At 39.3% G+C, this 24,317-nt stretch overlaps 1 protein-coding gene across 2 annotated transcripts in view; it reads left to right on the forward strand.

Moving 5' to 3' along the window:
* The first annotated feature begins 19,375 nt into the window (after positions 1-19,375).
* UGT8 (UDP glycosyltransferase 8) overlaps positions 19,376-24,317 on the forward strand; it is a 91,660-nt gene continuing 86,718 nt past the window's right edge. Inside the window, exon 1 of one of the 2 annotated variants that reach the window (XM_059923505.1) lies at positions 19,376-19,651. The gene's annotated coding sequence lies outside the window, so the exon portion shown is untranslated. Of the gene's footprint in view, positions 19,652-20,045; positions 20,462-24,317 lie in introns of those variants that run through there. The other variant, XM_059923506.1, reaches the window with a different exon arrangement.

The following is a 24,317-nucleotide window of genomic DNA, read 5'->3' on the forward strand; positions in this document are numbered from 1 at the left end:
AATGAATCCAGCAAGGAACCAGAACCTGTGCCATCAATGTCAGGTGTGAGTGAAATTGCAGCTTGCCCTCCGTCTCCTACTGCTGATGATCCTTCAGCTCTACCATCTCCCACCTCCTCTCCCTCCTCCAGTCAGGAACTCTTCTTGCCTGTTCACTCAGTGCCAGCCCCTGTATGCCAGCTGTTGTACTGTACTACTGTATTTTTCAAGGTACTGTACTGTAAGATTAAACATGTTTTCTTTATTTCTTGTGTTTGTTTTTTATGTATTATTTGTGTGAAAAATATTATAAACCTATTACAGTACAGTACTATATAGTCAATTATGTTAGTTGGGTACCTAGACTAACTTTGTTGTACTTATGAACAAATTGGACTTATGAACGTGCTCGTGGAACAGAACTCATTTGTATGTAGGGGACTTACTGTACTGCAAAACTTTCCTTCCTATAGCATCCTGTGCTGTTATTTGGGCTTCATTTGATGATGAACACAACAGAAATGTGGGCACTAGGATAAAAGGTTGTCTTCCAAAAGCTACAGAATGCACTCAAATTAATTTTAATTTCTCATAGAGAATTCTAGGATGCCAAAGAATACATACCAGTTGGAGAAATTCTGGCCTAAATGAAAAACAGGCCATTTCCAGGAACACATACCCTGTTCATGAGATCTTAACATCACAGAGGCTACAGTAGAAGTAAGATGAGCAGAAATAAGGAAACAAGGGTCAAAAGAAAGTGAAATCTCCTTAAAGACTAGAACACAGCTTAATAAATTGCTCATGTATTTATCTTCCTGACTCAGGCCTTGCTCTTACCCCTAAAAGACTCAAGGGAATGGAAAGATAGAAAACCTATTGAAAGGGCACAACACAAAGGCTTTTAAAGCCTTCTGAATCACAGCCAAAGCTCCATCCTCCTAGCAGACTAGTGTTTGTTTTTTTACTCCTCAGAGGTGAAGGAGAAGGAGTGTTAGATCCCCCCTAAATTACTAGAGTTTAGAGTGCTGGTCTAAAGGTGAGTGAGTTAGGAAACAGACTATGTGGGGGGCGGTTAAGAGTCCTGGACTTCAATTCAGGAGGCATGGAAACCAGGCATTAACTCCTGGTGTTGACTGGAGGCAAATTATTTCATTTCTTTGTTCATCATTTTCCTTTTCTTTCAAACATGGCAGTTGGACTAGACCAGAGGTCTCTGTTGTCTAGTTCAGATTTGAGGTCTTATGATTCTGTGAGATAGTTGCAGAACATGATGGAGGAAATCACAGTCAGGATTTCACGGGATGTCCCTGGTGGTGCAGTGGTTAAGAATCCGCCTGCCAATGCAGGGGACACGGGTTTGAGCCCTGGTCCAGGAAGATCCCACATGCTGCAGAGCAACTAAGCCTGTGCACCACAACTACTGAGCCTGCGCTCTAGAGCCCGCGAGCCACAACTACTGAAGCCCGTGTGCCTAGAGCCCATGCTCCGCAAAAAGAGAAGCCACCACAATGAGAAGCCCACGCACCACAACGAAGGGTAGCCCCGGCTCGCCACAACTAGAGATAGCCCGCGCGCAGCAACGAAGACCCAACACAACCAAAAATAAATAAATAAAATAAAATAAATAAATTTATTAAAAAAGAAAAAGATTCATGGATTCAAGCCACAGTGCTACCCTGATGTCTGAGTTGTAGAATATCATTGAGGTATTTTAATAAGTAACCTTCTGCCCTCTTGGGTACAGTTTAAGACATAACCTCTGTTCTGCTGTACTCAGTGGGACATACATTGTGCTCCAGTTTAAGTTTTTGGAAGGTGGGTGGAATCTTTTCTTCTTGGGAACAGGTTGTTCCACTTTGACTTTTAAAGGGCTTTGTGGAAATGAATGTTAAGTTTAAATCAGGAAAGGCAATTTTAACACCACACCCTAAAAAAAAAAATCATCTTTCAGGGAAGTAATATTTCATCACGTTAGTCAAAAAGCAAATCTTATTAAGATAATAACTTGTCATCTGTGTGTTTAGTCCTTATTTCACAATATAAGGGTAAAAATGCTACAGTGTGTGTGTGTGTGTGTGTGTGTGTGTGTGTGTGTATTTAATGCAGTTGTCAGTGACAACTAAAAGTAGGCATTTTGACCCAGGAAATGTCAGAATCATCAATCCCAAATAAGAGAAACTTTATATTATCTATATTACAAACTATATATTTTGAAGTTAGTCAAATGTGCATAGTTATTTCTTTAAATAACTTGAAATATATCTTTGTGTATCAAATTTAATAACTTCCAAACTTTGTGTTCATAAGAATCACCTGTAAGCTATTGCTAAAAATACTGATTCTTGGTCAGTATTTTGACCCTTGATTTCTAAGATCATTCTCTAATCACTCCAACCTTGGCTGCACATTGAAATCACTGGGGAGCTTTAAAAAATACTCATGCCTTTGAAATAAGTCAGACAGAGAAAGGCAAATGCCATATGATCTCACTTATATGTGGAATCTAAATGACAAACAAACACAAAAGAGCTCATAGATATAAAGAACAGATTGGTGGTTGCCTGAGGTCAGAGGCGAGGGTAGGGGGTGAGGTGAAATGGGTGAAGCAGGTCAAAAGGTACAAACTTCCAGTTATAAAATAAGTCATGGGAATGTAACGTAGAGCATGGTGACTATAGTTACTAGTACTCTATTGTATGTTTGAAAGCTGCTGAGAGAGTAGATCTTACAAGTTCTCCTCACAAGAAGAACATCATTTGTTAACCATGCATGGTGATGGTTGTTAACTAGACCTATCGTGGTGATCATGTCACAGTATTTACAAATATCGAATCATTACATTGTACACCTGAAACTAATATAATGTTATATGTCAATTATATTTCAAAAATAAGTACAAAAAAATACTCACACCCAGGCCAAGCCCTAGAGATTTTATCATGTGGCCTGGATATCTGGATTTTTAAATGTTCCCCAGGTGATTCTACAGAGCATGAGAAGTTGGGAACAACTGTCCCAGGAGACAAAGCCAGGAATGATCTGCTTCACGAAGTTCCCCAAAGTTCCCTAAGCATCAGGCAGGTTTGTAGAACTTCAGATGATCATCTTGAATGACGATGATCCTCTTCCCAAGATGTTTTCAGAACCCATGTGGGGTTTAATTGACGTTATGTTCCAGATCCTGACCCCATATCACACCTGTCTTTGGTTCACTCTCACTCTGGTGCACCTAATTAATATTCTAAGCAATGATTCTGTTACATCAGAGCTTCCCAACTGGCAGTTGTTCTTGAAAATGCAGTTAGCCACACCTTAGACCTTTTGAGTGGGAATCTCTGAAGGTGGAGTTCAAAAATTTGCATTTCTAACAATTCAGAAATTTGTATTTCTAAGCCGCCTGGGTGGTACCTGGGTACGGCAAAAGTTACAGACTACGAGAGCAAGAGAAGACAAAGAATGGTGCGAGCACAAGAGGCAGATACTAATATCCTGCTCTCATTTCCTCCCGTCAGGGCACCTTTCATAGAGGCAAACTAAGCCCCTCTGTGGTAATACTAGAGAAAGCTTTTGAAAGTGTTTGGCGTGTCGACTGTGAGCATTGTACATATGAAAGGTAAATATGACTCACAAGTCAATGAAATCACACCTTGTTACTCCACAAACATACTTAACTCTGTGTAGACATTTAAGTGAGAACGTGGCCTAAAATTAGGGAAAGTAGGGTTGTCAATACACAGTCACTTTGTAGCTCCTTGTTCTTGCGAGGTTTCTGTGTAGCACAGACTTGAGATAATAAATTCATTTTCTAGAAAAAAAATCTTAAAATTTTGATTATTATCATCCAGTTGTATATTGAGGTATTTTCTTATGTTCACCAAAGATGCCCAGCCCCCCCAAAAAAAACCCTCAGAAATAAGTGACCTAAAGTTAAATACTTTTTATAAAATACATGTCTACCCCACTAGAATGTGGGGCAGTGCAGGAACTGCATATTCTGTCTTGTTTGCCATTGTGTAACTAGCCCTTGGCGCTCTACCTAGCATATACGTGATTAAAATATTTGATTATTTGAAGGTCAAATGAAGGCCATATATATCACGTGTTGAAAATTCTCCAAATAAGACAAGTTTATAAAAAAATTTCACTTAAACTTATAACTAGAATGGTGTGGAAAACAATAACAGCAGCAGCAGTGACAATCTAGTAAGTTTAAACTTGGAAATACAAAGTAAACTCACAGATTTCCTTATGGCATTTATTCTGGATAGGAAGTACAGACATTCTAATTATCTATTTTAGATGTGAAAAGTGATGATTCTTAACTCCCTCAGCAAACATCTCAAAGCCCAAATTAGGAGTTGGACTAGTTGGTATTTTTAGCTTTATATTAGCTATGTAATTAATATTAGCCTTTTAATATAGCTTTCTATCTATGTAGAGACCTATGTTTATATATCTACAGGTATAGCTGGTTCTCAAGCTAGCAAAATATATAGGAGGGGAGGAGGCAGGGCATAACCTTTGAAAGAATGACATAGCCCGAGGACATGACATAAACTGATTAGAGCCAAATAGATCCAAAATAGCAGACAAGTCGACTTTTTCCACTAGACCTTGAGCCTCAGTATACACTCACGTCAGCAAGCTAAATGACACACCCACAGGCGCCATGACAGTTCCAAGACCGACCATAAGGATCAGAAAGGGGGCGGTGGCCCAATTTTCTGGAAATCCCCACCCCTTCCAGAAATAGCTGGAATACTCCTCCCACTCATTAGCCTATGAAATTACCCACCCCTATAAAAACTGACAACCCCATATCCTGGGGCCTTTTCTCACCTTCTGAGATGGCCCACACTCTACGTCTGTGGAGTGTGTTTCTCTCTAAGTAAATCCACCTCTTTCCTATCACTTTTGTCTCTCACTAAATTCTGTCTGCAATGAGACGTCAAGAACCTGAGCTTCATTAAGTCCCCAAACCAGGTGTGTGATCTCAGTTGGAAGACTGTGGGTGTTGGCCGGCTTCGAGTCCCGGCATGTGGGTTCAAGTCCCAATCTGAGGTGCATGTTTTCATATCTATATATATATGGCCTATATGAGAAGTGAAAAGATTATTTAAAGAAGTCCATAGGGTTGCATGATTTAAATTTGACAATTTCTAAGTTTTATACTTAATTTGTTTTTGTTAATTTATTTCTTTGCTGGTATTATTATTTAGAAATTGATGACAATGAAATTTCATATAGGTTAGCATAGTAATAATAGTATTTCACATGAGATAAGAGCAGTGGCTGGTAGACTGGCCCAATTCTAGTTCCTGACTATCATTTAATAGCTGTACATATGACTTTGTATGGGTCAAGGTCCAGTCAGGACAGAGAACACCAGTAGCTTGACTGTTACTTCAGTGTAAGTTGTTATTTAAGTTAAATGAAGTAGAAGTCCAGATTTCTCAGAGGTTGCAAGTGCTGGAAGCAGCCCTCATCTCTTAATACTAGGGGAAAAAGAGACGAAGTTATTGAAATTTGGAACCACAGGGCATGGGACCCGGACCTCTAAGGAGAAGAGCTTAATGAAGCTGGTTCTGCAAGAGTTGCACAATTGCAAACTGGATTTTCATGCAGCTAGAGAAAGGACTTCTGTTGGAGTGAGAAACCTTCAGGGCTAATACCCATAGCACACACATGCAGACAAGAAGCCTAGAGGAATCCCACATGAAACAGGAAAGAGCATACGCCTTCTTCCTCCTCTCCCTCCTCCCCCTCCTCCTCCCCCTCCTGCCCCTCCTCCCCCTCCTCCTCCCCCCTTCCAGTCACCCTCACACACCCCCTCTTGGCAGAGACTAACATAGACACAGCTGGAGAAGCAGAAACATGGCTTCTCAGCCTGAGAATCACAAATCACAGGGGAGAAAGGTCGAGAGATAAGTTAATAACTGATGCGAGAAGCATAGTGATAAGTGTTGCATGGTAGATAAGAGGAGACTGGTAGGTTGCCCTAATTTAGTTCCTGACCTCATCACTTAATAGGTATGTGATCTTTGGTTACTTATACTTGATAAAATTAATTTGCCCTAGGTATAAAATAGGAAGAGTGTTAACATCTTGGAGTTGTTGTGAGAAGTAAATTCAATAATGAGGTAAACTCCTTATCATACAGGCACAGATGAGTGTGTGACAAATGTGAGCTATTATAAATTTTATTTGCATTATATAGCAAGATAGTACATTGATATATTTTGAGTAAAAACTTCTGACTTACATAACAGATCAGTGGTTTTCAACTTATGAGTCTTTAGTACCTGGGAAGGCTTGGATTTATAGTAACCTTCCTGAAAATTAATATGCATATTTCAAGCAATAAGATTCTGAAGGTATAACTACAGTCATTCATTAATTCATAATCTTCCCATTATGTGCTGTGTCCCTGTCACTGTAGAATTTACAGTTTAGCAGAGGATACAGACAACTGAACAATTACAATAAAGCAGTATAAAGGCCAGGATAGGGAAAGTATAGGGTATAACAGAGATGGGCAACCAACCTCAACAATGGCTCATAGGATATTTTCCAAGGAAGAGAAGCTTGAGACCTGAGTAGCCTAGCCAGGCAAAGTTTGCAGAGAACAGAAGCACTCCACATACTTTATAAAATTAAAAATAAAGAATTTATAAGCAAAAGGTTTTGCACCACTAGTGACAATGGAAAAGCTAGCATTCAAGGAACATATTAAGATCTTCAGATTGTACAGTGAGAATGTTTAATCCTATTTCTTGAAAGGCTTAAGACAATGTCATATAATTTTTTCAATCCTTCTAGAGAATTCAGTGGAGTGCTGAGTAGATAAAGCTCAATATATATTTGTTGGAAAGTACAGGTCTATAGTTTTGTACTGTTATGGCTCAGGGTCTGTCTGGTGAGATTGGTATCCATCATACACAGGGGTTATCAGCTGAGCACCCTGACATTTTAGAACAGAGATTACAAAGTGGGGAAGGAAGTGAATTGTGTTCTATTAATGCATTTAATAGTAATCCAGTTTATATATCATATATACATAATTTCAGAATTCTATTTTATATATATATATATATATGAATAGCTCTGAACTCCTACACACAACAGTAGTGGGCTTATGCTTCTAAGGCTGTTGCATCACATTTTTTTCCCTCTTGGTCCCTGGTTTTGATTGTACATCCATGTGTTATAGAGATCAAAGAATTATTGCTGCGAACATCTTGGTGGAGTTATTGTTTCAGTGTGAAATGACTCTAGATGTTCCTGACTTCTTTTTATAGTTGAAATAACAACTTGACTATACAAGATAATTTTTTGTATTCAGTTTTCATATATGACGTTATTTGTTGTACAATATCATTGGCCAGAAAACCTAGATGTCTTAGTTTAATTGCAGATCTGCCTTTAATGATCTCTTATTCTCTGAGCTCATAAGTCATACCTTGCGTTAGGCCATTATTTCTTTATAAAATACATGTGATATTTATCACCAGCCTACCTCCAAGAATTCTACAAATGATTAGTGAGACAATGATTTCAAAGCTGTCTGGTGTTCTCTGGGGAAAATACATTGCATGAAATTAGCATTAAAAAGAAGAGTTGCATCCATATACAAATGAGAAATAATGATAATCCTTTACATTTTGTGTACTCTTAAACCTTAAGAAGTCAACAGACTATTTTTATAATGTTCTCTATCAAGAGGGAAAACATGATGAAATAGAAATGTGTCTACATATGTGTGTATATATGTTTTGAGCAGAAACTAGCTTGGGGGAGAATAATTGGAAAACACAGAGATTCTTGATGCCTTAATTTCTGTAGAGACAGTACACACATGCAAAGTGGGACTAATCATAGGATACACAGAATAACCATAAATTGTTCAGTAATCAAATGAGGAAAAAAGACTCAGAAAGGGAAAGTTATTTTTCCAAAGTCACACAAATAGAGAGATGGCCAAGAGAGGATACTTTGCTCCCCTTCCACATTAAATCAATAAATAATAAGCACGTGCCAAACATCCTTTTTGGGAAATGCAGGAGTAAGGGACAGTTCCTCAGGAATATACAGTTTAGTATGGTTTCCAGCTCTTCATACATTTATATTGTATTAAGGGAAGCAATTTGAAGAAAGGCATGAATGAACTGGGGGTCCTTGTAATAAAAATACATCATTTTGAGACATCCAGAGTGATATGTTTTATATATTTATATTATATATATTATGTATATAATATATAATATCCTATATACATTGGAAAGTTAACTCTTTTGGGAGAACAAAGTAGGGAAATGCAACAGGTTAAAGGTGAACAAAATCTGTTATGAAGCATTTTTGCACTAAGAATAAATATTCATCAAATTAATACAAGCACAGTACACCAAGATACCATGTCAGTTACACTTTCAAAAAACCTGACCATCTTTCACTATTCTATATTTGTCTGTTTTTACAGTGTACTAAGTTAAAGATAGGGGTAGCTCTGCATCTAGAGGGCACACTCGCCTATACTAATATATACCTTTCTTTGTGGACTAAATTTCCCTTTTCACAGGTGTAGTTAAAATTAAGCCCAGTCATCTTGTTAGATAAACTAGTTACTGCTACTTCCGGGTAATTTCCATAAAGTACTGGTAAGACATAATTCGATACCTAAAGTTCTAAATGACTTAGTGGTCTAATTGCTTATCTTAGTGCTTAAGACATCTACAGGGGAGAGCAAAGCCTTCAAACCATTAGGGCTGTGTCAACTACCTTAGTCACTTATTTTGTAATGTTTTAATGGTTGAGATCTCTATTACAGGCCAAATCCACGGTCAGATTTGCAATCCTGATCTATGTAATCTGTATTGCTTCTAAAAACCTAGGCACTTATTCTATATTACGAAGCTTCTCTCACAGGAATGTATCTTTAAATATGAAAGTAGTAGGCAGAATGACAAATATAGGTTCTATTATGATACAGTTAAGTAGGCTATTCTTCTGTAAGCTCACTTTCTAAATACTCTGTGTCAATAGTAAGACTACGTTTACTACCAGATAATAATCATAAAATCACAATTAAAAAAACTACCATTTCCAAGCAAGTGTTCTTCAACCTATTATTCATTTAAATTGACTGAAACTCAAGTATCCAATAGCATTTATCAACTGCCTATTATGTTCTAAGCAGGACAAATGTATTTAATAATTGCAAATCTCGCTTCAAAGACACATTTTCCAAAAAAATTATATTGACTCATAGGTTTGAGGCTAATATTATTAAAAATTGATTTGATTTGAAAGTGGCTATACATATACAAACTGATTTTAAAAATACTTTCAAATGTATCTGCCTAAAAACACAGTTGTCCTTCAGCTGTGCTTTGGGATGCCCTTCAACTCTGTTTCTATTTCTCAAAGTAGATTTGAAATTTCCCATTTGGAACTGTTTTTAGAGCAGGTAAACAAGCCACATTAAACATGTAAGTGTCAAACAGTAATCAGTATCGAGGCTGCAAAGAACAAAAGAGCTTTATGTGGGGTCTTAAGTATTGCGATGTGAGAAACACAGATTTGGGTAAAATTGAAAGAGTGTTCAGGAGAAGAGAAAAGGTCAGGGTCTTATACAGACAAAAGCCACACGATTAAGGTTGTCTGGCAAGAACTGTGATCGACTCTGACACGAGTCAGGAAATATTTCTCCTTAAAGAATCATGAGTAATTTTAGGATAAGGGTCTGAAAGTATCTCGAGTTTCTGGCAGATGTTCTGGTTGCCTTCATTAGGAAAATAAGTGGTCAAAAGTCAGATTCTGAGATGTGTATAAGTCACCCTTTCTCAGTGGCCTCCCGACTCCATTTTAAGAGAACTCTCCTAGCAATGCCAACTTCATTTTGATTTTCCCTTTACATAAGATGTTTCTTAGTAGTCATGTTATTTTTTTTTTTACCAAAATATGACCTTACCATCTTGACTTGATCCAGTTCACCAGGTTTGCTTGGCTCAGAATAGCATTTATTTCCAACAAGCAAATTCATTCACAAAAGACAAAGATTTCTCATTATTGAAAATGCTCCTGAGAATTGTGCCACAGGCCGTGATGGCAACTTTTCAAGATTAGTTCTAGCTTTCCTTGACTAATGGCTACTGTAGACGGGTACACAGTTTCCCAAGGTAAGGGCTTGGTAGGAAATGATTTATTTGGATGTCTAAGTTCTGGTATTTTTGTTTAAACAATCTGTTTCATTAATTTATGTTACTCGATTAGGCATTGTGAGTTAGTGATTTTCTCTGCTATTTACGGTTATTTACAGATCCTATAAATTAACACAGCTCTTATTGCCACTTCACCCAAGCTTTGAAGGGATCATTTGAAACTCAATAATGAAGCATTAAAGGATTTTCAGGTATTTTTATTAATTAATGAAAACCAAGGCTAACAAATGTCTCCTGTCTATGTCTTAATGATCTTGTGTGATATTACAGACACTAATGGTTTCCTTTGCAAGAGTTAGTTAATGGTCTTATGCCTTTATTAACAGAATCCCTCTCTTCTATGAAACGACCAGAAAGTGCGTGTGAAGAAAGGTGGAATGCTTTAAGGAAATACTTAAGGGGAGGGGACTAAAAGAGAAAAGAAAGAAAGCAAGAAAGAATTTCTTATTCTTTTAAGAATGCATGCTTCTCATTAACTTCATGTACACTGCATGAATGCTAGCATGGTGCAGGAAAAATATTTCAGGAACAAACTTTAATACTATTAATGGGAGCTGATTCTGCAATCCACTCCATTTTTCATTACTATTTTAATGGTTTTAAAAATAAGCATTTGTTTAATTTGAATAATTCTGAAGGCTCTGGGGCATAGGACCTGTCCCTAGTTGTTACCCTGGGGAGAGTAGGCCTGGTGCATAGTGACCAGGGAATGTGGGAGCCTGATAACAGAAGTGGGCATAATGTGTCCTTAATCAGCTGCTCAGGAACGAAAACTGACCAGACTCTAGCCAGGACCTCCAAACTGGGTCAAGGCTATGCTTTTAAAATTTTAAATATAATTTTAATTATATTACAGTAGTAGATGCTTAATATATATTTATTGAATGAGTTGTTTAAAGTTGAATATTATTTATGGTGCATTTTTGAAATTGAAATTTTTTTCATGTTTTGTATGTTCTAGGACATAAATACAGCTTTATACATATGATTAGATTGAACATCAGCACAACTCTATGCAATACACTTACAGGTTATTAGTTTTCACAAATGGATATTCTCCTATGTCCACTCTTTCTAATGGACTTTAAAATAATTTTCTTGAGTGCCAACATTCCTAAAAAAAGATAAGCATTTGTTGTAATTAGCTACAATTATTATATGGCTATTTTTCAGTTATAACTACAGAATCCAAAAATCAGGGTTAATTCTAAGATATTGCAAATAAACTTGTAATCATAATTTACAACAATCATAATTTTAACACTTCTATTATCTCGAAAAATTATTAGAACTACACAAATGCTTACCATCAAATTGCCTCAGTTTTCTCACCTATAACATAAAAGGGTAAAACAATTGATTATTCTGAAATCTGGCTGATCAAAATAAAATTGGGAGCTTTTATTTTTAATGATTTTTTAAATTTTTGAATAATTTTAGACTTACAAAAAACTTGCTAAAATAGTACATCAAGGTTTCATACACCGCACATCCATTTCTCCATAATATTAACATCTCATATTAATATGGTACATTTGTTACAAATAATGAACCAATACTAATACATGATTATTGACTAAAGTCCATGCTTTATTCAGATTTTCTTATTTTTTATCTAATGTCCTTTTTCTGTTTCAGGACCCCATCCAGCATACATTACATTTAGTCATTATGTCTCCGTTGGCTCCTCTCTGCTGTAGTAGTTTCTTAGACTTTATTTTTCCAAGACCTTTACGCTTTTGAGAAATACCAAGTATTTTGTAGAATGTCCCTCTATTGGAGGTTACCTGATGCTTTTTTCATGATTAGACTGGGGTTATAAGCTCTGAAGAAGAATACTGGAGATTTTTTTAAAATATACATTTCTGTATTTATAATTTTGTGGATCTAGGATGGGGCCTGAGAATTTAAAATTTTTCAAAGTCTCCTCAGGGTTCAATCATTACTTCTGGTGGGTGCTATTTGCTCTGTCTAGTAACAACCAGACACCAGTTAAGGATTAAGATCTGAGAATCTAATCTTTCTTCAGTTCTGGAAAATTCTTAGCTATCAAAATTTCTTTTGATATTTCATCCTTTCTTTTCTTCTGAAACTCCAGTTACATGTATAATTGAGTTAATGCATTCTCTAGGTCTCTGAATGTTGGTGCGCACGTATATGTGTATGTTTTTCTCTCCTCCATCCTGAGTGAATTTCTCAGAACAATCTTCAGATCTACTAATTTCTCTTCACAGATGTATAGAATTTATTCCTTACAATGAATTTTTAAGATTTCTATTTCCTTTTGCATGTCCAAACTTTTCTTGAGATGTTTTTGCCTTATAAATTCAGAATGAATTTTTAATTTTGGTTTTTAATAGATGCTATTTCTTTATTAAGTGTATTTTAAAGTCGTTGTCAAATGATTCCATAAATTAACATAATTTACAAAGAATTCATGCTTGGAGCACTGAGGTTTTTGTTTGCCTTTTTTTAACCTTAGAGTTCTTCGTTTGTCTTTGGATTTTAGTATATATTTTATCCTGACTGGAGAGGGACAACTTTTTTCTCCTGGTCTCGCCTTTCTCATCTAAGAGTTTTCAGGTGCCTGTGATTGCCTTCACCTGGCACTCCTGAGCCACCAATCTAGAACCAAGTTTTATAACAGCATTTCAAGTCTCCTGCTCTGGGGAGATATTGAAGACACCAAAGGTCCATGCAACTAGAGTCAGCTAGCAACTTGATTTGATTCCTAGTTTTCGGTCCTCACACCCCCTATAACCACTGTTTTCTATGTAGCTAGGTTTCTAGCCTTTTTATTCAGACTCCATTCACATTTGTGGGAGTTCTGGTCCAGCCCTTAGTTCCTCTTCCTGTATGGAGTACTGAATTAGTTATCTATTGCTATATCACACATTACCACAAACCCAGCAGACTGAAACAAGACACATTTGTTAACTCACAGTCATGGGTCAGGAATATGAACATCGGTTACCTGGGTCTTATAACCAGGGATTCTCAAGGCTACACGCCAGGTGTTGGCCAGGTTGCCTTTTGACTGGGGAAGAATATACTTTAAAGCTCATTCAGTTGTTTGCAGAATTCACTCCCCTGCAGCTGTATGACTCAGGACCCCAACTTCTTGCTGGCTGTTGCTTGGAAGCCACTCTTAGGGCCTAGAAGCTGCTCTCAGTTCTTTGCCATGAGGACTTCCCCCATATGGCAGCTTATTTCCTCAAACCTGCAAGGAGAGTCTCTCCTCTCAAGAACGACCCTCTACTTCTTTTAAGGGCTTTCACCTGATACCCTTAAAGTCCTACCCACACAGAATAATCTACCTTTTAATTCTACATTACCAGATTTGGGGCCTTAACTACATAAAGGCCATATTCTAGTGGCCAGAAGCAAGTCAAGGTCCCACCCACACACAAAGGGAGGGAATTATAGAGAGCATGATGTCAGGAGGTGAGAATCATGGGGTTACCCTGGGGTCTGTCTGCTACAAGCACCTTTAGTCCCCAAACCACCATCGATGCATCGATGTCCAGTCCCAGAAGACACAAACCTTGGCCCCAGCTTGGCCTCCTGCTTTGCATTTCTGTTCTACTACTAGCTCAGGAAGATGTTTACCTTGTTCCTCACTTCCTCTATGTCTATCTAATTGGTGTGTTTTAGCCTTTTATATTTTATCAGGCATAAATTTGTGTTTGAAACAGAAAGGTTTTGTAAAAGCATAAACATATGAAGCCATCTTACTCCATCAAAAAATTTCTACCTTATCAGGGTTAGAACAAGTTTCTGAAACCCTGGGTATGTTTTGTTTTTTTTATATTTTTTAAAAAAATTTTTTGGGTATGTTTTAATGGTAAAGAAGTATTTATCCAAATGGTTTGGGGAAGATGGATTGGTAGACAGGATTATTTTTGGTGTGAAAGGATAGGGAATTGGTCAATATAACTGGGGCATTTAAAAATTAGCCATCACATTTTTAAAAACAATTTTAAAAGTAGTCTATACCTGCTTTACAGCTTCTAATTATACCCTGGAAAGACCCACTCAATCTTCATGTCCTCACACTATAGAAATAGTGCTGTTACTGACAAGGGTTTTTCCTACTTGGCTTGCCCTGTGTATGGGCTATTCCATCAGACAGTTTATTACACCATAGTTCTTTATTACACAAAAGTAAGGGAGGCAGTGAATGAAAAACAAGGCAAGAAAAGAGATACTCAGAACAGGATTCCAACCATAAAATTAAATACACTCAGGTAACATAATGATCTCAACACTAGGGTCAAAGTCCTTAGTGTTTATTGTTTTTCATTGATACAGAAACCTACTTTCTTTGCAGACCTTGGGAGGGTCAGGCTTAGGCCTGACACTTATGAACAAAAATATACTTAATAGTTTCATCTGGGAGTTAAAGCCTGACCTGAGAAAGTGACTATTTAAGCACCATGATTTTAAGATAACCATATTAAATAAGAGTCACAACATATTGCTAATACCAATCTGCCAGGGCAAGTCCTTTCTTTCTTTTCTGAAAATAATACAATTAGTTCTTTATGTTAAAAGGCAGAGTGTATAATTCTAAAACACTTTGTGGATTCTGGGGTTCTTCTTTAACTTTCCCAATAAATGCAAGTTGACTAGGCAGACAAATTAACGTTTACTTAGGGAAGCACACAGACCATGGTACCAGGGGGACATAATCTAGGTCATAAAGTTATGATATTTTAGAATCATGTTCAGTGGATCTGAGAGCCACTGTACAAGGGTGATTAATAAAAAAAATATGGATGAAGATGGGTATCTATGAAAGTATAAAGCAGATATGGTAAACATAACCTCATTCACCTAGTGCTGGAACATTAGAATTAGTTGGTATTGCCTTGAGTTTGCAGGGTATTTAGGTCAAATAAATTATGATGCTATAATTGTAATATATTATGCAGCTCTTTATTCCCAGGAGGCACCACAGGCTGAACATAGAAAGGCTGTACTTTGTAACACCTGCAAAATGGGTGGGAAAGGAAGCTGTTGCGGACCCAGGCTTAGCTATGTATGATGTCATGTAGTACCACCTGTTCTCTTGTAAAATCTTGGCTGGTATCACCGACAGAGACTCAATATAGGGCTACCTAAGAATCCAGGATAGCAAACTTTCCAGTTATGAAAGGCCAAAGGCCTTAAGACAGATATTCTATCTCCATAGTTTCCCACAACTAACTCTGAACAGGGTTCATCATGAAGTTTCAGAAATTATTTTAAAAGATTTAACTTACTGGGTACTAGATTAGAGAGCAAAGTTTTATTGATGACATTTTCTAATCATGAAAAGAAATACTGCTTCAGAAGAACATACAGAATAAGCTGGTGATGTCTAAGCTAGTGATGTCTATAATCATGTAAGCAAAATTATTAAACGTACAAGTTTTTTTTTTTTTTTGGCTTGCCCTTTATATCAGGTTTTCCTTTAGACAATTCAAAAAATATATCTTTTGATGAGAATCGAGTAGTTATCCATCACTTCCACAATTCTAGAAATCCCTCTTTGTTTCTCCAATCCTTCTGTTACAATTTGATCCATAGATCAACATTTTCTAAAGAAACCTATAATGCATAATAAAACAGAATTAAGATGAAAAATGAAAAAAACTGCATATATTAAAACTTATAAAAATGAAAATATTTGCACATATTAAAAAAATGGGATATGGCACTAAGTAGAGTGTATAGTTGAAACTGAAAGCAAGAAGCTGATGTTTGCAAGAAAATAAGAGATGATGGAAAAGGAAAAAGGAAAGAGCCAAAAGGAGAACGTGAAGATGTGATAATCTGCCTACTTTTATCTTATGGACTTTGTGTATGATCTTCATTCTGTTTGTCCTCAGGTTTAGTGTTCTTACAGTAAGTCAGAGTCTATAGGAAACAGGAATTAAACAAAATAATGGCAACAATTTAAAACTGGATACACAGAAAATTAAGCCCCTCTCATCACTAGGTACCTTTGTACTGTGACTTGCCTATTTAGCAGCTGTTCTGGGGTAAAAGAGGAGACACAGCCGGGCAGACTGGGTTTATGTGCTTTTTGAATTCCAAGGGTTCCCCAAATAGTCAGGTTGGATTTATGTACTTCAACATTCTCTCTGACCAAGACTTGAACTCCACTATGCGATCTAGTCTGAATAGACGTAGTGGCTCAGGGCATGATCTTTGACTCAGAATTCAATTCAGTTCCCAGTTTTGCCACTTTCCAGTTTGACTCCCCAAACTTCTGCTACTCTGTCTTCAACAGGAAAAAATAATAGTACCTACCTCCAGGATTTTTATGAAGATTCAATGAGATCACTCATTAACTTAGCATTGTGCCAGGAATTACACTTTGAAAACTCAAGTAGGAGCCATAATAATCATTATTATTATTATGGAGAGCAGCATCAAATTAGGCCTAAAGAGTTTTTGTGTGCATTTAGACTCTCTATGCTCCTCAGAGCTCCAAAGTAGATAATCACATTTCTTGGGAACTAAGCAGAGCTCAAAGGCCTAGTTTGTGAAGTCAGTGATGTTTCCAGTCATAAGGTACCCCACTGCAATATATTCAGATATTTGGGACTATTAGCAAAGGGGTTTTGGAATGTACAGCCACCCATATTTCTCCCCATGATTAAACTTTAATCCATTCTGCTGTATTCTATACTATATGGTCTATATTACAAGGCAAATGATATAAAACTGTACCATTTATAACTGATTGAAGTCCCAGAGTTCATGGTTAATAATCACCAGGCTAAGCTAGTATTTCTCATAAGTTATTGTTTATCTCCCAATAAAATCATACTGGCCCAAATGACTAAAGAACCAAAAGCATTTTTTAAAAATTAAAAATTTTTAAATTTAATTTTTTAAATTAAAATTAAAAATTTAAAACTTATCAGTATACTGATACACTTGGTCTACCGAAATAATGAGGGAATTTTAATATCACATTTCACATTGGCTAGAACTTCCTTACCACAGATATGCTGTTCAATTCAACATTCTATAAACTGAAGCTGATAGGCAGAATTTTGTGTGAATCTGGATGGGAGCTTGGAAGATGGATTAAATATGAAAAATACGCACTCTACCTTCAAGAGAAGGAGCAAATGCTTTCATTATTTACTTTATCCAGCCATTCAGTCAATAATATGAAGTGCTAAGTGCTGGTAGATTTTTTAAAAAAGAGAGAGACACTCACCAATTTTCTTTATACTTTCAAGCTCCCAAAATGCAATTCAACTATTTATACAATGACTGACTTAACTTGTTTTAAATTATGGGATGTCCTTTGTGTGCAGAGCTGTGAGAAATTCGATAATCATTATATAAAGAATGTGGGAGGCAACAGAGAAACCAAAGAAACAACAGACATGGACGTATCCACACATAATAGAGCAATGCATTTTCTTCCCAAAAGTCTGCCAAAATCTTACACAGTGGTCAGTTTACATGACTTTATAAGCAAAGAAATGTGACACAGATTTAAAAAAATTTTTCACACAATAAAAGTTAACGTTTTCACTTAATTTCTAGTAATTTTTTGACCATGAATTTACAAGTGCATTATGCAACAAACAGCTTGCAACTGCTTGAACAAGTGTTTGAAGCTTGACACTTGAGAGAACAGAGCTTTCAAAGTAAATGCTTAAATTCTCTTATGTTAGATTGTTACCTATGTTCACATTTTAGGTTTTTCTAATGAAATTAAATAAAAAATAGAGGACAGTAATCTCCTTGGATTAGGTACGAAGGCTGAAAAAATATCCCCTGTGCTTTTCACAATATTTCAAATTTCTGATCTGCAAAGAAAGTAAGCACATTCTTTTCTGAAATCCACATTTGGAAGTCTATCGGTGAACATTCTTTAGTATAGGACTTCGGACCCTGCACTTATTAAATATAGTCATAAGTAAAATGAGAAATACAGTGTATGTTAGATTTTTCCCCCACTTAACATTAAGTAATACTATATACAATAAAACATAACTTCCGTTTCCTTTTCTAAGGGCACAAAGTCCCAATCTATTTTTGAAATTCGGTTTGGAGCAAGAAAAGGATGGCCTGACTTGGCATTTTTCCCAATTCCAGTGTTTAAACGTATAACGTTCACGTGCAGTGGCGGCATCTTAGCTTCTGGAGCTTACACCCGACATGATTTTTGCTTTTCTGAAAGTTATGTCGTATATATATTTATCGAATACATTACCAATCATGCTCAAAGGAAAAGCCAACAACACTGTTAGATTTTCCTGGTTCCCAGGAAGCTCGCACCCTAGGGTCAGACTCTTAAAGGCGCTTGGGCTCTCGGGTCTGAGGCGCCACAGGAAGGGCCGCTCCAGCAGGCCTGGGTACGCAAAGGTGCTTCCTGGCTGGGACGCCAACTTGGCGAGGATCTGCTGTTGGCAAACACAGATTAGTCAGGATAAAGTCGCCACAGACTCAACCAAGCAAAGCATAAATGGCCCTTTCAGCACAAGCCTGAGAGGAGGGATGTTACCGAGCGCAGCAACCCAATTTCTTTTCTCCGGGATCCCCAAACTCGTGTTTTCGAACGCTTTCCGATTCACGAGGCAGGTGGCTTGATCACCTAAGTGCCCCTCCCCCGCTTTCCTTCGCGTATTTCCTCCCCCTCCTAGCCCAAGTTTGACTTTTTAATGGATTCGGGAGGTCTGAGGCAGACTAGGAGGCTGGGAAGGGAAGGAAGGCGCACGACCACCACACCACGCAGATTCGCGCGGCGCTGGCGTGATGAAAAAAGGCGGGCACGGGGACCAGACGGGAGGTGCCGGAGAGGACACAGCGCACGCCTCGCCGGGGGAACAGGGGGCGGGGCCACGTGCCGGTTCCAGGGTTCCGAGCTCGAGCGACGGAGGGCTCGCGAGCGTCGCAGCCTGTCCGCCGCCCGCCGCTCCGCCCGCGAGCATCCCAGTCCCAGGACTCTAAGCCCTCGCTCAGCCCGCGAGCGCGTGGCACGAAGGCGCGCCCGCATCCATGCCCCAGCCGAAGGAGCTGGAGGCGCTCGCAGCCCCAGGCGTCTGATGCGAGACTGAGCGCGTGGCTGACCTCGTCGTGCCCCGCTGAGCCAGGCGCGGGAGGAGAGGGGCGCGCTCCAGCTCTGCTAGCCGCGCGCGAGGCGGGGCGTGGCGGGGCGTGGCGGGGCGTGGCCGGGGGGACGCGGCCGCCCGCCGAGAGCCGCGGAAGAGCAGGCGCGCCGCGGACCTGAGGGAGGACACGGTTAAAGCTTTGCCATCAATTGTGAGTCCGGAGAGCCAGTCCTAAGCTAACACACTAACTCTGCAGCCTTCCTCACGACCCCAAGCCACCGAAGGCGGCGACACCTGATCCAGCACACAAACGGGTCCCTTCTGTCCCCGGATACAATTTCGCGGCGGAGACACACTCAAACTCACGCGCGGCAGCCAGGAGCGGAGGTAAGCGGAGGGACCACGCCGCTCCAGAGGGCGGGAGGGGGGCGGGGCGGCAAGAGGAGAGGGGCGTTGTTTGCTCCCGGAGGTGAGTGCCGGGCGGATGGCTGCGACCTAGGGGTGGGGGGGTAGGGAGCAGAAAGTGCGGATGGGGTTGGACTGAGGGGGTTAGGCGTTGGGGGTGGGTAGGCTGTGGGGCGGAGGGGTGTAAAGGAGATCTTTCCTTGCTGCCCTGCTCGCGCCCGTGCTCCTTTCCCTGCCGTATGGCGCCCGTTTGAGGGTCCTCTCGCGTTTCGTGCGTGTAGGCTGAGAGAGGGGATCACCCGGCGTGGATCTGGCCAAGGACCTTGCACTTGACCCTGGAGCTATGGGCACCGCGGAGCCCCCGCCGCCAGCCAGGGATGGGGGCCCGGGAGGTGCTTGGGAAACTCGCAACTCTCCTCTACTTCGTTCTCTCCTGAGGGGGAACTAGACCTGGGTGTATTGGGGGTAGCGCGTGTCTTGGGGCTACACACGCACACGCACAGACACAGGGACCTTTCAGTGCCGGCAAGCCTGTGCGACCCCCGGGAATGGACAGTGGTGGCAGGGTCTCCGCGCGGATGCGGTAACCATATGACGTACCCTTGCTTTAGAGAAGCGTGTGCGGATTAGGAGGCGAGAGAAGGACGCGCTGCAGGAAGTAGGGCGCCTTCCACGGGCCGGAGGAGCGTCGAGGGGCCTGGGATGCGTGGTTTGGAGTTGTACGAGGCAAACTGCATCGGAGTGCGACAGGGCGAAAGGACAGTCATGCGTGGCGAGGGGGTTACTCAATCTGTATGTGTAAATTCGCTGGTTTAATGGAGGGTTTATGAAGTTGAGTACGGGGAACGTGCCACTCTGCAGCACTTCCTTAGGGAATGTACCACCTCTGTACCTCTACCTCTGGTTCCCATCGCCGAAAAGCAACCCCAAGGGGTTGAGGGGGCGGTGAGGAGGAGAGAAAGTGAGAGAACTTCTGAAAGTACTCTAACTCGGAAGGCTAGATTGTGTTAACCAGTCATTCTCACGGGGGAGAGGGCGTATCACAAGGGGGAGGAGTGGGTAGCATTCGAGTCACCTGCATTATGAACCAGTTTTAGCAGTAGAGACAGCCTTTTATTTCAAGTGGGTTCCACCCAGAAACGATAGGAAAAACACTACTCTAAAAACCTTCGGTTTCCCTTGGGCTGTCGTCTCGTACAATGAGTTTTTTAAGATTAATGAAGGTGTGGTAGTTTGGCTAGATGTCAAGTGTGCTGTTGTTTCTATTTATGATAATTTCATGTTCAAAGAAAAAAAAAGTTTCCGCTCGGAATTGGTGTAATTGGTGTGCTTTATTTCCACTTACTCCCAGAAAAAAATGCCACTTGAAGGAAGGCTAGGAAGTGCTTTTTAATTGGTATGTTAATAGTGTTAGGAGTAATCACATTTTATTCCCTGGAGAGTTTTAAATTAATGGAAGAGCCATGCACATCAATATTGTATAGTGAGGGAATCTGAACTTTGCGTTAATTGAATTAGATCATAAACCAGACTATTTTTTCTGTCTCAGAGAGAAACTGTGGACTAGTTTTCTCTTATGGAAACTATCTCCAGGCAGTTTGAGATAATTGCTTTTGGACTGTTTCTGTTCGGCAACTATTCTAGATAATTCTAGAGGGAAACACTCAAGTGCTATTTGATTTGCCTGTCACCCACAAGGTAAGGTTGACATCTTGTGTTGTGTGATTTAGTGCTATAGCAGTGTTTAAAAACTACAATGAAGCACACTTCCGTGATATTTAGTAATAGCTTGATAGTATATTAGTAGCTCGGGCATAACTGGGTAAAAACTGTACTTGTGACTTTCTCTTGATAATACTATTGTAGAGATTCAAACTCTTTTTAAGTCTAAAATTTCCAGAGCTTTATGCTTGTTGTACTAATGCCTGGTGCGCATATTAGAATAAGTAAACCAATGGAGTAAAAAATATTTGTAAAAAAATTTATTTTTTGTAAAATCTTTTTTGTGGGTAAAGAGTTTGACAGTTCACATTTGATTTAAATTACTTAAAACATTTCATGGTACCTTATGAATAACTATCAGCTTAATTACCATGTAAATATTGATGACAAAGGAAGAAAATAACCACACTCAATTGTCAGACTCCTTTTCAAAGTTATTTATGTGCTTATTTATAAGATAGTATTGACTTGATGCTGTTTAATTCACATTAGATTTCCAAAGTACACCAGGAGAGTAAGAACTTTTGATTGTTTTTGCAGTATGTCATAATATCTCATTTATTTGACACTATCTGGGTTATTACTTATTTACATAAGCACATTTTCAAAATAGCTGACCCCTCACACCATTAATTACTGACACTTTAAAAAGTTAGCTATTAAAACAAGTAATTTCTAAATATTACACTCTTACTTGCTCCCTAGGATGTAAGTTAATTTTTTTTGTTGGGCTGTCTTTATGAACATGAATTCATAATGAATTGAATAGTGCTATTCCTTGAGGTGTATAGAGCTGTTTTTGTTTATAGTAAATGGCCTCAGCCTGCCTGGTTGAAATACTAGATTGGGGACAGAAGTACTATTCTTTTTTTTTTATGGTTTTTCTGGGTCCTCTTTCTGTTATCAGCTATCACTTTCTGCTGCTGTCAGGCTGTGAGCGGGCCCTGCTGCTCTATTATGTGTTGTCTTTTTCTTTTTTTTTTTTCTGAAATGATGTGGGCTGTTGCTCGAGTATAAAGCCTGTGTAATTTGTGACAGGTACTTGCTGTTCTCATCCTTTGTTTCTGGGCTAGATAGTGAGCTCAATGGCTGAGGTTCCTAGAAGGGTAACTTCTATATAAATGGTTTTAATGTGTTTTTTTAATTAGAAAATTTTGTATATGAGATCTTTAGAAGGGTGTCTTGATTTCAGACATTCAGTCTTCTGGAAGATCTTTGCTTTTCCGAGAAATTGAAGCAGGCTTTAAAAAAAGTTTACTTTTCTTATGGTAGGCCCAGATTGTCTTTGTTCAGGAATACGTGTACGATGATATTTTACATCCTGCTTTCTGCCGTTGAAATTGACTAGCTGTATGTAATATTGGCACTGTTTCTCTACTCTGGAAGCTAGGAATAAGAAGTGTGATTTAATAAGCCTGGTGCCCATACTTGAAGCTAGGTGAATCATTTCAGTATTACTTTGCATACCCACATATGGGGTTGCATAATCAAATGAGTTTGAATGAAGTTGTTTAATTTCGTGTTGAAAACGGTGATAATCATATCTTCCTAATCTAAAGCATTTCACAAACATCCTTCTTTTTTTCAGCAAATACTTATTAAAAACATACTATGCATTGGGCACTATGGTCCTGTACACTGGGGATATGCAGACACATAAGACCATGGGACGACTCTGGGTTTAAGAGGATTAGATAGATAGAAAACAAGTTGGTTTCAATAAGTACAAAATAGTGCTATATGTTCTTTTTTTTTTTTTAATTTTTATTTATTTATTTATGGCTGTGTTGGGTCTTCGTTTCTGTGCGAGGGCTTTCTCTAGTTGCGACAAGTGGGGACCGCTCTTCATCGCGGTGCGCGGGCCTGTCATTATCGTCGCCTCTCTTGTTGCGGAGCACAGGCTCCAGACGCGCAGGCTCAGTAATTGTGGCTCACGGGCCTAGTTGCTCCGTGGCATGTGGGATCTTCCCAGACCAGGGCTCGAACCCGTGTCCCCTGCATTGGCAGGCAGATTCTCAACCACTGTGCCACCAGGGAAGCCCAGTGCTATATGTTCTTGAGTGCTTTGATAGAGAAATGCAGAGTGCCCTGAACAGGCATTTGGAAGTGGCCAGTTCTATGTGGGGACAGAGACTAAAGAGGCTTCATAGAGAAGGTGACAACAGAGGAGTCAGTGTAGACAAGGGCAAGATCATGGAGGACTGTTTACCATCCTACGGCGTGTGGACCATTTTCTCTTCAAGGTTGTTTTAAACAAAGGAGTGGGGAAAACACAGCTCTCCCAGCAGTCTAGAAGGATGGATCTGAGGTGTGAGACAGGAATAACAGGTTAGAAGGTATTGGGGTGATCTTGCTAAGAGAAGTTGAGGAACTTACATCAAAGTGGTAGCAGTGAGATGAAGAAGAGACTTTGGTCACACAGATGTTAAGGTGGTAGAATCTCTCAGATTAGGTGACCGGTTAGATGGTGGGTGGTATGGGAGGATGAGATAGGGACTTTAAAGGAGAAGCCGATTTGAGGACCAAGGATGATAGAGTTCAGCTTTGGACATGTAGAATATGAAGTGCTTATAGAAAATCCAGCTGGAGATGAGTGTCCGATGGATCATTGCACAGAACTTCTGAGCAGAGAGGTCTGGGCTAGATAGGTAGGTAGATAAATGGATAGATTAACGGATGGGTGGATAGACTGACTGCTTTAGCCATTTTCAACATATAGGTGGTTGCAAAAAAAAAAAAAAAAAAAAGGAAGTCAGTAGATCTTCTAGGGTAGGTTCAGAGAGTAAGATGAAAAAAGAGGCCTGGGGAGATTCTAAAATCAAATTGTTGGCTAGAGATATAGGGAGCAGTAAAGAAGGAAAAGGTACAGAGTGAAAGTCGGGAGGAAAATTAGGGGAGAGTAACTTTTAGTAGCTGAAGGAGGAAA

This window comes from Balaenoptera ricei, chromosome 5 (genome assembly GCF_028023285.1).
Source record: "Balaenoptera ricei isolate mBalRic1 chromosome 5, mBalRic1.hap2, whole genome shotgun sequence".
Lineage (NCBI taxonomy): Eukaryota > Metazoa > Chordata > Mammalia > Artiodactyla > Balaenopteridae > Balaenoptera > Balaenoptera ricei.